General features: G+C 43.7%; 1 protein-coding gene across 1 annotated transcript in view; it reads right to left on the reverse strand.

Annotated features, from left to right (window-relative positions):
• Nucleotides 1–17,339, reverse strand: part of LOC118018372 (transmembrane protein 132B) — a 324,057-nt gene that overhangs the window by 41,466 nt on the left and 265,252 nt on the right. The window lies entirely within an intron of this gene.

Raw genomic sequence — 17,339 nt, forward strand, 5'->3', positions numbered from 1 at the left:
CCCCACCCAACCCCTCCCCCTGCTCACTCGCTCTCTAATAAATAAAATCTTAAAAATAAAAAAAGACAAATAACAGCACAAATAATAGAAGAGAACTAGTCCTAGAATATCAGCCTCTGTACTCCTGAGCCCACCGCCAGCACCCTTCCTCTCCCCCAAGCCTCCAAGGGCCCCCAGATCCCCTCCAAGCTCAGGGATCTGTGAGCTCTGGCTTCGTGTTCTTTTCTCACTTCCTCTGCCGATTCCTGGGGTCCTGTAGGGTCCACCTTCATGACTTATGTCCTGCCTGTCACATTCTTGCCATCTCCATGACCACCCCCCACAGAGAGACTGTCCTCACTGGGATAGCCACAACAGCCCCCAACCCATCTCCTGTGTTCACTCTCCCCACGACAGCTGAAGAGAATCTTTTTCATCTCAACAGAATTCAGATCATCTCTCCCCTAGACTGAAACTCTTTGAAAGTGTCTTCCTCTTTGTTCTTAAGATAGAGTCCACGCTCCCCACCAGCGGTGATCTGACTCTGGCCCACCCTCTGGCTCTCTTGCCCTTCCCACTGTCCTTCCCCGTGGGGAGCCTCACAGACTTCTCCTACTTCTCTCTCACTGCAGTGCATGTTCAGCGTGCCTCCTGCTCTTCCCTATGCAGAGCCTCTACCACACCCGCCTCTGCTCCTGCCACCCTCCCATCCCAGCCTCCGGGCCCACTTCTTCAGAGGAACAGGACTTTTCTGCCCTCCACAGTGTGAATAAGCACCACCAAGTTTGCCCTACATGGGAATAGCCACCGATGCTCCCCTTAAGTTTATCTTGTGTTTATGTTTCCATCTCTAACTATTCATCAGACTGTAAACTCCCCAAGGGTCTCAGCCACCTTTGTTCTGACCTGCCTTGCATCCACAGAACCAGGGACAGTATCTGGTGTGTGAGAAGCAGTGCAGAACAGAGGTCACAGGCACGGATTCTGGACCTGGACTGCCTGGGTTTGAAACTGGCTCAGCCTCTGTTTCAGTGGATCTGCATTCATGGAAAACCCGACTCAAGGGAAATAACCCAACACGGGTTTAATGACGCCTCTCACATAACCAGAGTCTGGAGGATCATGGCGGCTGCCTCTGGTCCAGTGACTCTACGAGGCCAGGGCTACTTCTCTGCAGTTCTCTTGGCCACTCCCTCAAGGAAACAAGATGGCGCCCATCACATCAGCCATATGTCCACTGTCTCACCAGGGAGAAGGTGGGATGGGGAGGAAGTGCACCTGCTGCACCTGCCCCTTTCATCAGGAAGTCCAAAGCTTGTCATATATGGCCAGCCCACCTGCAGAAGAGGCTGGGAAAGTGGGCGTCTATAGCGGAGCTGGAGGGGATAGCGGTGTGTAAATGGCTTTTTATAGTCCATTACCAGGTCCGCCACAAGTTACTTACCTCTCCCTGTGCCTGAGTTCCCTGATCTAGAATATGGGGATAATAAAATATGTACCATGTGGTGACCTCATGAAGGTTTAATGAAACGATCTGCTTAGAACGGAATTGGCATGAAATGAGCAACAAGAGCTCAATACATACAGGTATTGCAGTAGATGCTATGAAAGATTGGCTCCATGAATGAATTAAAGAACCACTGGGTAGGTTCACAAAGGGACTCTGCTGAAGATGCTCATACTTGTCTGAAGAGAAAGAGCTAACTGGAGAAGCCAGTGGGGAACTGAGCAATGTGGCTCAGCAGTGAGATCCTCCAAACACTCAACAGTGGGCTCCACCAGAATCAACCCAATGGATTATTATTTCAAGTGCTCCTTTCACTCTTGGGAGCCCCTAGCCTCAGCTCAAGCACTAAGTGGGTCCCACATTCAATTTTCTAAATCAGCCCCTCATTATCCACCTTAAGCCTGAAGATGGGTAAGAGATGGAGTCAATGAGTGATAATAATGATGATCATAGGCAGTGTTCTAAGTACATGTAATTAATTGCTCATTCAGTTTACTCAACGACCCTCCCAATATAATTCCTAGTATTATAATAATAGATTTATTATTCATTGATAGCAAACCTGAAAAATAATATCTACTTGTCAATAAAAAACATCAACTTTGTAATGAACAGTTGTAAACAATGCCAACCCAGTCTGAGAAAGATGAAAAAATAAGTTGGGATTTTTTACATATGTCCTCTCCTCTGTAGGGACTCTCAAGGAGTTAAGTCCAAAAGCATATAACTCTAGTCCATGTTCCTGAGTATCCCATTCCCACCAGGGACGTGAACTATATGTACCTTTATATTTAAGGTACCTTTATATTTAAGAGGTACAGCAAGGACAGGAAGCAGGAAGCACTGCAGAAGTTGAGATGAGAACTCACCAAAGGTGGGACAGTGGTGTGGGTGTGGGTGTGATTACAATGTATACAAAGAACAGAGACTATATCATGATTCCAGAACAAATGGCTAAATTCTACTCATAATGCAACTGAAAAAAATCTATATGGATGTCTGCTGTATGTAATGGGCAGGCATTAATTCTGCCTGATGAGCATTCATGGATGCGGAACGTTCATCCAACCTTCTGTTTGTAATGACATTTTATTTTCCTTTGGGTATCATCCTACTCTGCTACCAATGAATGTGGCTTAGATGGTGCTGATCTCAGACCACAAGTCAGGCTTCACAGATGAGCCCACAAACCAAATATGGCCCATTGAGGTATGCCAGCGTCATGTCCTCAAAGACTGATTCAAGTGAAATGCAAACAAAGGAAATCAAAGAGACAAGAGTAGGATAAGACAGATTCTTGGGAAAGATTTCTGAGTTTCTGAATCCAGCTATATCTGTGTCTGCTATCTTTAGAAATTTCGATATATAAAGTAAACTGTTTTACTTAAGCCACTTTTAATTGTAAGCCAACTTAAACTGAAAGTCTTGACAAATACACGTGAGAATAGGCAACATGCTAGGCTCTAAAATGAACACCAATCTCTACCCTATAGAAGCTCACAGCCTTCAAGGAAGACACCACAATAATTTTGCCTAACTGAGTTTCAAGGGAGGTGACTTTATTTCTCATAACAACCAATCATAGCTGAACCAAGCTTGTGATTTTATCTCAAATACCTCTGCAGCTATGTTTCTTCCTTTAGTTTTTGCCTATGTGACTGAGATTTTTGCAACGATGTTTTCCAGTGTCCATTAATGGCCTCCCCCAAATCCCAAAGGCAATCCTACCTGCCTCTGACACAATGAGAAAGCAGTTTATCCTGTTAAATATTACATTTAAATCATTCCCTGATGCCACAGACTGCTAAAAATTCACCATCTATCAAAATACAAGTCTTTTATTCTGCTCCTATTTGTGAAAGCTCTAGATTTTATGTCTTGAAAGCATATTTATATTCCTTTATGAAGATGAGTTTCCATTAATGTTGCACACTAGAGCAGCATCAGTGAAAATGGCAGAGTAAGGACATCCGAAAATTCTCTCCATAAAAGCAATGAGAAAACTGAAAAAGAAAAATTCAAAATCAACTTTTTTAGAACTCTGGAAATAGGGGCACCTGGGGGGCTCAGTTGTTAAGTGTCTGCCTTCAGCTCAGGTCATAATCCCAGGGTCCTGGGATCAAGCCCCGCACCGGGCCCCCTGCTCTGTGGGAAGCCTGTTTCTCCCTCTCCCACTCCCCCTGCTTGTGTTCCCTCTCTCACTGGGTCTCTCTCTGTCAAATAAATAAATAAAATCTTAAAAAAAAAAAAAAAGAACTCTGGAAATAAAAGAAAGTCTTATGCAACCAGGAGAGCATTTATTCAAGAAAAATGGCTGAATCTTGGTTTAAAAAAAAAGAGAACTTTGTGGCATTTTAACTTGATTTATTCCCATCCCCTACTTCTCAGCCCCACAGTAGCTTTAAAAAATTATAGCCCACGTTCACAGTCAAAACCACTGGATTTGCAGTACAAAAGCCACTGGAGAGAGCAGATCAGGGCTGGAGAGCTTTCAGACTCTAACTCCCAAAGAACTTCCATTACTTGACTTGTCTGATAGCTCCCTGGAAGATTCCCACTTGCAAGGCTGTCAGTATTTGACTGGACTCTGAGTTCACCCAGTGTGAAAAGCTTTTACCCTAGAGGTATTTGTTAAAAGCAATTGTAGGCAATTGTTTAACTTCATAGCTTCCTGTGGGTGGTGAATAAAGTTTGGTGCAAAAAAACCCAGACCAACCCAAAAGCTTAAAAGGAAAAGATGATGAATGAGATACGCAGAGGTGCTTTGAAAAGCTAATACCTGGGGAATCTATAAGACCATGCTTAACTTAGAGCTGTGTGCATGCCCAGGACTGTGTTCATACTCAAAAAAGACCTGAGAAGGCTCTAAGTTCTCACCTCTTGTTGACTTTGAGGTTCTATGAAAGCAGGAAGTGAAAGTTAAGGTAGAGCTGTCAAATGCCTGGCTAGTATTGAAAGTATGTCCCAACACACACAATAAGGCTTTTGGTAAAGACTGGGACACTTACTGATTCCAAGTGTCTAGGAAAATCTCTGTCCAATAATTGACTGACTACCACACGGGCCAAACAAAGACTTCAGCAACCACACACAACAAAGAATAGAGACTTAACAGAATTGTTCATAAAAGTCACTAAACAAACTACTGCAACAAACAACAATAAATATAAACCCAGGAAAAAAGAGATAACCTCATTTCAGAGTTGCTACCTTATATTATTTCAAATTTCCTCTTCTCAACAACAAGAACAAAATCAGGAGACATGCCAACAAACAAAAAAGTATGGCCCAGTCACAGGACAAAAAGCAATCAAGAAGAGCTGTCCTTGAGGAAGCCCAGATGTTGGACTTACTAGACAAAGATGCAAATATCTTAAAACCAGCTATTTCAAATACATTCAAAGAACTAAAAAACAAAACAAAAAAAAAAAAAAAAAACATGTCTAAAGAACCAAAGGAAAGTTTGAAAAAGAAGTCTCACCAATGAGTGAATGCCAGTAAAGAAATATAAATTATGAATAATTATGACCAAAAGAACCAAATGGAAATCCTGGAGTTGAAAAGTACAATAATGCAAATGGAAAATTCACTAGTGTGTTCTCCTATAGGAATGGAGTAAAAGTAGAATAGGAAAAGAGGACAAAATGTGGAAAATCCACAAACATGTGGAAATTAAACAGTCTCCTTTAAACAATAAGTGGTTCAAAGAAATCACAAGGGAAGTTGGAAAAATGCTTTGAGATGAGTGAAAACAAAAACACAACATACCAAAACTTATCAGATGCAGGGAAAGTAGTACTTAGAGATAAATTTATGGCTATAAATGCCTGCCTTATAAAAAAGAAAAAAAAAAAATCTCAAACCAATAACCTAGGCTTCCACCTTAAAGACTTGAAAAAGAAAAGCAAACTAAACCCAAAAGAAGCAGAAAGAAGAAAGGAATAAAGAATAGAGTGGATGAAGACGTCACAGGAATAAAAGGCACAGCATAAGGAAGAGTTCTGTGATGCTGTAATAGCAACAGACCATGACAGAAGGTAGCTCTACTTGCGGTAAACATACCATAATGCATAAACTTTTAAAACAAAAACAAAACCCCAGAGGGCATGCACATTTTTCATTTTAATAAGTACTGCCAGATTGTTTTTCAGTAATATAATAGCAGTTTCTACATCTATCAGTAATACATGAGACTGTGGCTCCATATCCTTGCCACCATTTTATGGGATCAATCTGTTTAATTTTTGTCAGTATTGAAAGGTAAAAAAAAAATGGCATTTTGTTGCTACTTTAATATTTCTCTGAACTCAAAAGGAAGTTGAACATTTGTTTCATACTTTTATTGTCTATTTGCCTCTGCTTTCCTGTGAATTGTTTGGTTATGTTATTTTTCTAATTATTCTTTCATCTATTTGCCTGTTTGTATTTTTTAAATGAATTTCTTAGAGTTCTTTGTGTATTAGAGCCACTAAAATTGTTTCTTGGAAAAATTCTTTCTCAGTGTATTGTTGGTTTATGATAGCATCTGTGACAGAATTTTACAAATGAAGACTAGAGTGGAAAAGAATAATGGAAGGAAGATAAAACAATATAAGAAATCAGTGAAATTAAAGCAAAAGTAAGTTATTGTGTACAATAGCAACAATAATAAATTACTTAAAATAAATTTAACCAAAGTGTAAGAATGTACACTGAACACTACAAAATATCATTGCAAGGAACTAAAGAATACCTAAATAAATGCAAAAACGTCTTCGGTTCATAGATTGAAATACTTAATAATGTTAAGATGACAATACTCCTCAAAGTGATTTATGTAGTTGACGCAATCACCATGAAATTTCCAGCTGCTTTTTTACAGAAATTGACAAATTGATTTCAAAATCCATATGGAAGTGAAGGGCTCCAATACTCAAAATGATCTTTAAAAAGAACAAAGCTGGAGGACTCACCCTTTTCTGAATATAATTGACTTTCCAGAAACAAAGCTTCACATTTTCCATTTCCAGCCAATTGATTTTAGACAAGGGTGCCAAGACAATTCAAAGGTTTCAAAGAACAGACTTTTCAACAAAAGATGCTGGAATAACTGAATATCCACATGAAAAAAAAAAAAAAAGCTGGACCCCTACCTCACACCGTGTACAAAAATTAACTAAAAATCGATCAAAAACACAAATGTAAGAGCTATAAAACTCGGGGCACCTGGGTGGCTCAGTCGTTAAGCATCTGCCTTCGGCTCAGGTCATGATCTCAGGGTCCTGGGATTGAGCCGCACATCGGGCTCCCTGCTCCGTGGGAAGCCTGCTTCTCCCTCTCCCACTCCCCCTGCTTGTGTTCCTGTTCTCACTCTCTCTCTCTGTCAAACAATAATAAAATCTTTAAAAAAAAAAAAAAAAAAAAGAGCTATAAAACTCTTAGAATAAGACATAGGTGTAAATCTTCATGACCCTGCATGGCATTACCTTACTCTGGACCAGGGTGACAGAATAGGCACTGTTGCTGGGACAGAGAAAGAAAGAGCAAGGGGTCTTGTGTTCTTAGAGCTTCTGACTGGACCTGAGCTCATCATTCCACACAAGTTTCATTGCCCATACCTATGTTCAAGTAGACAGTGAAATCCAGCCAAAGTGTCCAAAAAGAGAACTGGTGGGCATGTCTTATTTGTCTCTCATCCCTTTTTTTCTTTTTTTAAAAGATTTTATTTATTTATTTATTTATTTATTTATTTATTTATTTATTTATTTGAGAGCGAGAGAGAGAATGCACACTCACAAATGCACAGAGGGCCAGAGGGGCAGAGAGAGAGAATCTCCAGCAGACTCCATGCTGAGTGCAGAGGCCGATGTAGGGCTCGATCTCATGAACCTGAGATCATGACCTGAGCCAAAACCAAGAGCTGGATGCTTGACTGACTGAGCCACCCAGGGGCCCCTGTCTGTCATCCTTTTAAATCCTTTGAAAAAATTCTCATTTTACAGGTAAGGAAACTGAAGCATACCACACAATTGTTAACCAATATATGGATCCAATTCATTGTTTGACCTGCTGCATAATATTTTACACCACGTGCATGTGCTAGTCACTCCCCACCTCTCCTTACCCTCCCAGCCCCTCACAACCACCCATCTGCATTTGCTTACTCTGCACGTTTCATATAAATGGAATCATATTATACATGCCCTTTTGTGTCTGGCTTAATTTACAAAGGGTGATGTTTTCAAGGCTATTTGTAGTCTGTGTCAGCACTTCCTTCCTTTTTATGGCTGAGTAATATTCCACTGTATGCACAGACCCACATTTTATTTACCCATTCATTAGATGATGGACATTGGGTTGTTCCTCTGTCAACCTGGGTCCAGAGAAAGGATAATGCAGTGCAAAGCCCCCAGCTGATGTGTGTCGGACCTGCAGTGTGAGCAAGAATAAACCATCGTTGTTTTAAGCTATGAAAATCTAGGAGTTGCATATAACTTTTAGCATACTATTTTGACTATATGCTCTCGGGCCAAAGAAAAAAATATGTGTAAACATATACTGAATTCTAGTTAGGTGTGTTTTCCACAACAATATGGGTTAGCAATTCCAAAACTACTTTAGGGCATTCCAGGACTGAGCAAATAAGATAGGTTGGTAGTAATGAGAGCCAGGTATCTCACCGCTAGAGAAGTGAATTTAAAATGGAAAAAAGAGGGGCAACTGGGTGGCGCAGTCAGTTAGGCGTCCGACTCTTGGTTTCGGCTCAGGTCGTGATCTCAAGGTTGTGAGATGGAGCCCCGTGTCGAGCCCCAGGTCGGGCTCTACACTCAGTGCAGAGTCTGCTTGGGATTCTCGCTCTCCCTCTGCCTCTCCCACTCATGTTTTCTCTTTCTGTCTCTAAAATAAATAAATTTTTTAATCGAAAAAAGAAAGGGTAAGAGTGAGCTCTGGTCATGAATTGGAAGTAGGGGTATAGCCATGAACTCATGGGGGATGACACGTGTGTGTGTGTCTTTGTGGGTGTGCAAATACAGGTGTGGATTTATATCATTTTCCCTAGTTCTCTTCACTCAGCAGGCTTTGATGCAATTACACTTCAGCAATCAGCACACCTAGACCCAGATTTTAGTTCTAAATATCTTCTCCAAGAAAAGGGATACAGAGGTCCTCAGAGAAACGGTTGATTCTAGGGCTGAAGGACAGAAAGCACAAGATAATGAGCCTACAATACTCTGTAGAGCCAGAAGGGAACAGAGTGAGTGCTCGAACAAATGTCAAAAGGACCCAGGAGACGGCTTGAAAGGACTCCCCCTGGCCAATCCGGGGACAATCTTACCACACTATAAATAACTGTAATAGGTAATTATAATAATATAACATATTACATAACATATATAATATATAAAAGCTTCTGAGTCCATAGTGATATAAACAGACAGGGGAGAAAGGAAACATCCTTAGGGTAGAATTCCAACTAACAAATGAAAAAACTAATGATGAAATTGAAATACCACCATCTGGCAACCACACTTTATTACCGTAACTGTTTCAGGCAAGAGTCAGCATGAACACTACTAGTAATTAAAAGTATGATCAGAAACAGGATATTCATATAGTGCCAGTGTATCTCTGCGCACAAGACCTATTAACTTCAAAGAGAAAAGCAGTAACTACATGGCACCAAAACCCAGCATACATTGCGTCATCCACGTGATCAAAGGTAACACCACTTAGCAGGATAAACCGGACATCCGAAGTCCTGAAAAAGGACTTAACATCATTTCTGAAGCATTTCCAAAAAGAGTGAATCTGACAATGAGGAAACCTCAAAGTCACATTTTGGGGCACATTTTATGAAATAACTAGCCTGTACCTTTCAAAGGCATCACAGTCTGAAACTCAAAGACTGAAAAACACCCAGACTGAAGAGGACAGACAGACATAAGAAATGTATGCGTGATCCCAGACCAGCTCCTCCAACAGAAAAAGAGGTATGTTTCTTTTGCTATAATGAGTGCAAGTGGGACACTCAAAGAAATCTGAGTAAGGTCTGGGGCCAAGGTAAATCTTTGTATCAATTATTAACGTCCAGATTTTGATAATCTCACTCTACCTGTGCAAGAGTGTTGGGGAAATTCACAGTGAAGCATCTGCAGATAAAGGATCATCTTGGGTGGGACTCAAACATTTCATAAAAACAGCAATACTGTGTGTTCGTGGAGAGAGAGAGAGAGAGAGAGAGAGAGAGAGAGAGAGGATGTTGCCCTCTGGGGAATTTTGCTGAAGGTATTTGGGAAATGCATTTATTCAGACTCTTAGGAAATTTTAAAATAATATGAAGAATCAAATCAGTGAATAAATGCATAAAGATACAGGACATGGTTAATGCCTAATGAGCATCGTTTATGACAACTAACTTTCCTTAAACATTTAGGTAAGTGCCAGGCACTATGCTAAGTGATATACGTGCATTATCTGCCAATAATGATGCATATTTATAATACAGTATAATATGTATTGACATCTAAAAGTAAAAATCACATTAAAGAACAGCCTGCTACATCATAAGTACTCGATAAACATTAACCAGTCATATTAATATCTGACTCAATCCTCAAATGTCCCTACTGAAGGATTACTATTTTCATCCTCATTGTGCAAATGAGGGAACCAGGCTGAAAAGGGTCCTTTAATTGGCCAGAATCCCACTTCTGCTAAGCAGCCAAGCAGGATGTGAACAAAAGCACACAGACGCCAAAGCCCATCATCCTGGCCACCCTACTTCTCCTCTCAGCTCCCCACCTGTAAAACAAAGCCAACACTCCATTTCTTTGCCTAACTCAAAAGCTGTAAGGATAAAAGACAGAACTGTACAAGCTTTGATTTTAACACCTTGTAAGAAGATAGTTTACAAATGCAAAACTTAAGGTTTAGTAGAAACAGCCAAGTAGCCCTGAAGCCCCACGCCATGACCACATGTGGCTTCTAGCAGGTTCCATTCCAGCCCCTCCCCCAGTGTGGGAGGGTCCGGACCACAGTCCGCAAGGCCCAGGGCTGTCAGCCCCTGAATGGGAATCTAACTCTGACCCTGTTTTGATCTCAGACACCCCGACTTCTGATTTCTAAAGCTGCAAGACAGATGTAAGCTTCACTCAGAGATAAACAAGGACGCCGGCTCGAACTGAAACAATGATTTTCAATCCCACTGTTGTGTATTATATAACTCTGAAATCAGCCTAGTTCCCTCCACGTGATAGTTATTTTGGGATTCTAATAATTTATTATCCACAAAGCAGTAAGTGATTTCAAAATTCAGCTCTTTACGAGTCCCCGAATAACATGGAGAAAGTTATTTTGAACAGGATGGCTCTCAGAAGGAGCTGATACGATGTGTCTCCATGGAAGTTTGGTCCAGATATCTCCTGGGTGGCAGCATGGAGGGAAAAGACCAAAGCCGTGTGGAAGGACGTGTGACCAGCGGCCCCTCAGGGTGCCGGCAAGCTCACCTACACCGGTGACTAGGAGCAGCGAGGTGGTAAGAGCCACCTAACGGATGAGGTTAGGGGTCACACACTGGGAAGGTAGTTGCCCAGTGGGCCTCACAACCACGTTTCTGTCCACCGCACACAGCAGGATGCACACGGCTGAGTCCTGACACCTCTCTGTGCATCCCGAAGGTCTGCAAGGGGTGGATCGGAGCCAGTGATGGCCAGGAGCCTGGAAGCTCCGTGGAGACAGGGACCACTGCCTCCCACACTGCCTGGGGTGGGGGGTTGTCAACGTCTCAGCTGTTGACCGCAGCCGAAGCGTCCCACGGTGACATAAGGGCCAGACTGAAAGCCAGAGAGACTCACAGACAACACACAAGCTTAAGTCAAACACAGAGAGACAGAGAGAAAAAGACACAGGCGTTTTCAAAAAGCTAGACAGATGCAGCAAACGCGGGGGCAGAGAGGAAGGTACACCCCGAAGCTCAGGGAAGAGAAAGGCGGCGTCGCAGACACCATGTGCGAGTCACAGGGACACACTCCGAACACCCGCAGGGTTACGGGTGGGCCACCCCCAGCTCGGGCAGGTCCTGTGCTCCTGCATCCCGGCTCTGGATGACAATTACACGTGTTTTCTCTTACGTCCTTCCTCTGCTTCACGATTAGCACTTCCTCCGTACAACTATAACCTGTATGCAGTGCTTCTTTGTTGCCTGGGGGGGAGGAACCAGCGCAAGTCGAAATTTAACACAACTTCGGCTGCCGGAGGACCAGCAAGCAGATGACATCGGTTCAATGAAAAGCTAAACCAGATCCGATGGCGCCTCGGAGAGAAATGATCCTGAGGTTAAGCTTAGCACCTCTAAAACCTGAACCCACAAGGAGAACTCGGTTCTAACCTAAACAAGCCCCCCCTTCCCCGTACAGTTACCGTGGACTGGCTGGTGCCCCCGTGACTGCAGTGAGCTGCGGAGCCTGGGCTGCTGGCTTGGGCTGATTCTCAGTCCCTCAATAAGGCTCCTTCCAAGTGAGGATGGATGGAGAAGGAGGGAGGGAGGGAGGGACAAGGACAGGAGCAGGGGAGGGGCGGAAGAGAGGGGATGGGAGGGAGGAAGAACTTAGGGTCCAAAAGAGAAAGAAAAAGGTAGACAGAAGGACTGAGAACATCCAGTCCTAAAGAGAGAGGGGGACAAACAGACAGACAGGGAGATATACAAAGACAGACCAACCTAGGCAGAGTGGGAAGGGGCAGAGGGACAGAGACAAATGACGGAGACAAGCAGAGAAAGACAGGGAGCTAGCGAGCCAGTGAAATCAAGGCAGACTGTGATCAGCAGGAAGATGGCAGAGCCAGCAACAAAGAGAACAGGAAGCCCCCAGACCTCACATCCAAGCCACAGGGCTTTCTGTACAACCAGTGCCTCTGTGTTGGCCACGGGGCTCGCCTGTCCTGGTCCAGCCCTGCCTCTTGTAGCCTGTGCCTGTAGCTGAGGCCACGGGGCTCAGCCGCAGCACCGAGGATCACCCTCACACACCAGGACCCTGGCAAAGCGCCCCTGAAAGTGGGGTGTGCCTGCCAGGGATTCTCAACATGGTCACGTCCCTGGGGACTTCCCTATGGAACCCAGTAGAGCAAAATCATTTGTTTGGCACCTGCTCGGGGCATGGCTGGGTGTACAAGTAAGGGGAAAAATAACAAAACCCAGAAGATTCTATGGCATAGTTATGATATGTGGGCACTGTTTATACCTTCGTGTTCTTTGTTTGTTTGTTTTTTAAAGATTTTATTTATTTATTTGAGAGAGAGAGAGAATGAGAGACAGAGAGCACGAGAGGGAAGAGGGCAGAGGGGGAAGCAGACCCCCCCCCCCCGAGCAGGGAGCCCGATGTGGGACTCGATCCCGGGACTCCAGGATCATGACCTGAGCCGAAGGCAGTCGCTTAACCAACTGAGCCACCCAGGCGCCCCTATACCTTCGTGTTTTTATTCATACAATTCTCATAATAAATCTATGAGGAGAAACCCTAGTTATCCCCATTTTACAGATGAGAAAATGGAGGCACAAAAACTCACCCAGGATTTTATTACTGAACGCTGGATCCAGAACTAAAACCCAGAAAGTCTTACTCCAGAGTCTGTGCCCATAGCCACCATGCTATTCTGCTTGTTAAGAAGAATATAACATCAATACATGAAAATCACAAAACACTCTGTGCCAGATAGAACACTAAGCCCTTTCTAGGTTCTCTCATTAATCCCCAGAGGGAGGGTCTTTTTTGACTAGTCTCATTCCTGTACTGTTTTTACACACTACCCTATTTTATGTCATAGAAATCACCACAATTTGGAAATTACCTAACTTATTTACTTGCTTTTGATCAGCCTCACCCACCAAAAATTAATGCTTGGACTTTTCCTTCCATTCATTACCCAGAAATGTCCCACCTGCTGTAACTAGAAAAATCAGAAAAAATACATGAAACAATTATTTTCAGACACAATGAAAACAGGTAGAAATAAACATGAAGGTGAGTCCCTTGGTTACTATAGGAAGAGTAAATTCAAATAAAACTCCACCCTCTTGTTGAGATCAGACGATGGAGGTCAGGGTTCAGGGAGGTGAAGGCAGCTAGAATTTGGAGATAGTTTATCTGAGAGAAAGGAGTGATGTGTGGGGAAAGTATCCTAACCCAAAAGCAGAGGGTCCTCTGGGGTCTCTGACTCAGTACTCAGCTGTGCGTGCAAGGCCGAGGAGAGAATCTCCAGAAGCAGTAAAGCTGAACGATTCTGGAATGCACCCAGGGCTGGACAGAGTCTGTGTTCCAATTAGCCAGACTGGAGAAATGTTGCAAGATGGGGGACGCTGGACAGAATGCTCAGAGGGTCGCCATAATAGTGGAACTAAATTAGCTCCAATAAAGGCTGCTCTGGACCTACCCTGAAGAAGCTTAAAGGCCACCTCAAAAGAATCACACTGATCCACAAGCCAGAACAAAGTCAACACTGATTAGAAGAATACAGCAAAACCTGGCACTCAACAAGATAAAATTCACAATGGACAGGAGCCAATCTGACATGACCGGGTAACCAGGAGAAAAATCAAGCAATAGAAACAGACCCAGAAATGCTACAGATGATGGAATTGTGTGTAAAGGGGGAAAAATATGTCTAGACAGGAAATATTCAGTCTAAAAGACAAGAGAATGATTCCTATGTGCTCACCCCAAAGAAATGAAAACAAATGGCCAGATAAGGACCCAGAATGTTTACTCATACTAGCCAAACACTGGAAATAATCCACACGGCCACTGGTGAATGAATAAACAAAGTACGGCATGCCCACACAATGAGGTATCATTCAGCAAACTACTCATAATTTGTAAACACTTGGATGAACCCAAAAGCAATTATGCTCAGTGAAAGAAGCTGGAGCACATACTGTATGAGTCCACTAGTGTGAGATTCTACAAAAGGCAGAATGAGCGTGACAAAGATTAGATGAGTAGTTGTCAGAGGTTGGCAGGGGAGAAAGGACTGGCTAAGCAGAGGCAAGAAGGAACTTGTGGGGATGATGGAAATGTGCCATCTCTTTATTGTGGTGGTGCTGGTGAGGGAACTCCCCATATATCTCATCAAACTGCAAAACAGGTGAATTTTATGGCGTGTCAATTATACCTCAGTAAACATAGCGCAAAACAAGACCCCATTTCTGATCGTTCCTATTCCTGCACCCCTGAGTCTTCCATTCAATAAATATTGGGTCAGAAGAAAAGGAGAGGAGAGGGACGCCATGAAAGGATGAAGCGGCAGAGAAGGAAGGACAGAGGGGTACAGGTGGGTACGTCACCAATGACAGGTCCACTACTGATCCTACTTTGAGAAGAAACCGAAGTTCAGAAGCATCACATATTGCTCGGGGGGGATGAGATGCCTGCACTTTCCTTACCTGCTCATGGGCTACAAATGTCTCTCTCTCCTTCCGATGCTCCTGCCGCCGAGAGGAGCCGGAGTGTGGTGTGTGGTGGGGGGGTGCAGGGCCAGGCTCAGGGGCCAGATCCCCTGGTCCCCATCGTCCCTGTGTCACTCGGGAAGGTCACTGAAACGCACTCTGATTCAGGTTCCTTACCTGTCAGAGATGGTCAGTAACGGCACATCTGCCTCATAAAGAAGTCACGAGGCTTAACTAAGGTGAGGCATTGAAAGCATGGGATCACTGCCCGGCCCATAGTAGGTGCTCAATAAAGGTCTCTTACCAGTTTCACTGCTCCCACATTTGTTTCGTGGAAAACCTCCACGCATCCTTCAAGATTCTACTAAAGTGTTCTCGCCTACGTGAAGCCTTCCCAGATGACGTCTCTAGTCAGAATTAACGGCTTCCTCACATATGTCCCCATGGGGCTTTCTAAATGCCTCCTTCTAGCACATGGCATCAGAGCTCACACGCCGCTTCTCGGATGGGCTATGGAATGCTCGGAGTCTAGCACACACCTGGAGTCATTAGGGGGTCTGAAGAGATGAGTAAATACCCATATATCTGGTGTGTACCGCAACTCACATAGTCTACACGGCGTGGTATCAAGGGCAGGTGACTCGGGGAGGGCAGAGCAGGAAGTCACATCCTTGGAAAGACTAAATCCGAAAGGTCATGTGGAGCCTTTGATCCTGAGCCTATCGTATTTCCCTCAAGAATGAAAACTCACCGCACAACAGCTTTCTGATGAAGAAACTCTCAGAAAGTTTATCTGCAAAGAAAAGGTGGCTGTGTGTCCCCACAGGCAAACCTGACCAAAAATGACACTTTTCTCCCTCAAAGCATTTTAGAGTTTCTATCTTAGGAGCGGCTGGAAGAAGGCAGCCAGAAGCAGAACTCTGTGAAGACCACATCCTACTCTCTACTTTATCCACTGACCCTGCCAAGAGGAAAGGCGTGAGGTCACGCTGAGGCCATCCTTCCAATCTGCCCGATAAATTATTCACCATCTTTTCCTTAACGTGCCTCAGCGTTAAGATTATAAAGTGAGCAGTTTATCTAGTACCATTATTGTAATTCAGAGTAACTCTGTGGTGTCACCCCAGCATTTTTGAATGGTGTCTCAGGATTCAAAGCAATGAGACCACTGCCTGCAAGTCTCTTTTTGTCTTCCCAGCTCTGTTACATCAAATCCAACTGCCTCCTTTCCTTGCCTGAATCTTTAAGCACACAGGGGACTTACTAGGTTTCCAGAGCCACCAAAACAAATGACCGCAAAGAGCAGAGCTCTATTCTCTCACAGATTTCGTGGTCAGAAACCTGCAATCAGGGTGTCAGTGGGTCACACTCCTTCCAGAGGCTCTAGAGGAGGATCCTTCCTCACATCTTCCAGCTCCGGGGGCTCCAGGCTATCCCTGCCTCCATCATCACATGGCCTTCTCCTCAGTGTCTGTGTGTCTTAAATCTCCCTCTCTTTTCTTCTCATAAAGACACTAGTTACTGGACTTAGGGGCCACCAGAAATCCAGGATGTTTTCTTCTTAAGATCCTTAACTTAATTACATCTGCAAAGGACCTATTTCCAAACAAGGTCACATTCACAGACACTAGGATTAGAACCTGTGACAGAGGGGGGGGGGGGGGGGGGGGGCGCTATTCAACCCACTAGAGAGCTTATTTTCTAAGATTGTATAAAGGAAGGCACAAAGGGACCAGTCCTGACCTATGTCATCAGAAAACAAAACAAAACAAACAACAACAAAACCCTATGGCTCTCACCTATATTGAGAGAAAAGTTTGACCCTTCTATTCTTTAACAAACAAATCCCTCACCACTTTGGAGAAACCAGTGGGGATGGGTTTTTTTTTTCCGTTTTCATAATAAATTCACGTTGCAAAACAAGCAATTGCCTACTGTCTGGACTTCCTTACCTAATAGAAATAGAAATCATCATATTCTGTAATCTATACCGTCTGGAAGATCATAAGGTTTCCATTTTTCTTTCAAAGAATGATGAACTGAATATGAGATTGATGAAATGACCAGAAAGCAATGCTTGGCCATTTCCAAAAGACACGAAGTGTTAACCTCTCTGTCCTCAAAAAGTCCTTCTCTCCTCTCCAGCGATGCCACGGGCTGGGACACAAGGTCTATGAGACAGCTGCTGAATAACCCCCAGGTCGGGCCATGCGTGAGTAGCGGGGATGATGGGGGGCCTGGTGGCTCCGCTCTGCCAGCCTCCTCAGGAGAAGGAAAATGAAGATACTTGGGGCTACACAGGAGCAATTTCCTTCAGGTTTGCTGCTACCAGACATACACTCCTCTCAACCCTTTTTGAAATGGGGGTGGGTCCCAGGTAAGCAGTTCTGGATATTTAGTTTGAGCTAATCAATCCTATTACTAGCAAAGAAAAAA

This window comes from Mirounga leonina, unplaced genomic scaffold (assembly GCF_011800145.1).
Source record: "Mirounga leonina isolate KUSES-001 unplaced genomic scaffold, KU_Mleo_1.0 Mir_171, whole genome shotgun sequence".
Taxonomy (NCBI): Eukaryota; Metazoa; Chordata; class Mammalia; order Carnivora; family Phocidae; genus Mirounga; species Mirounga leonina.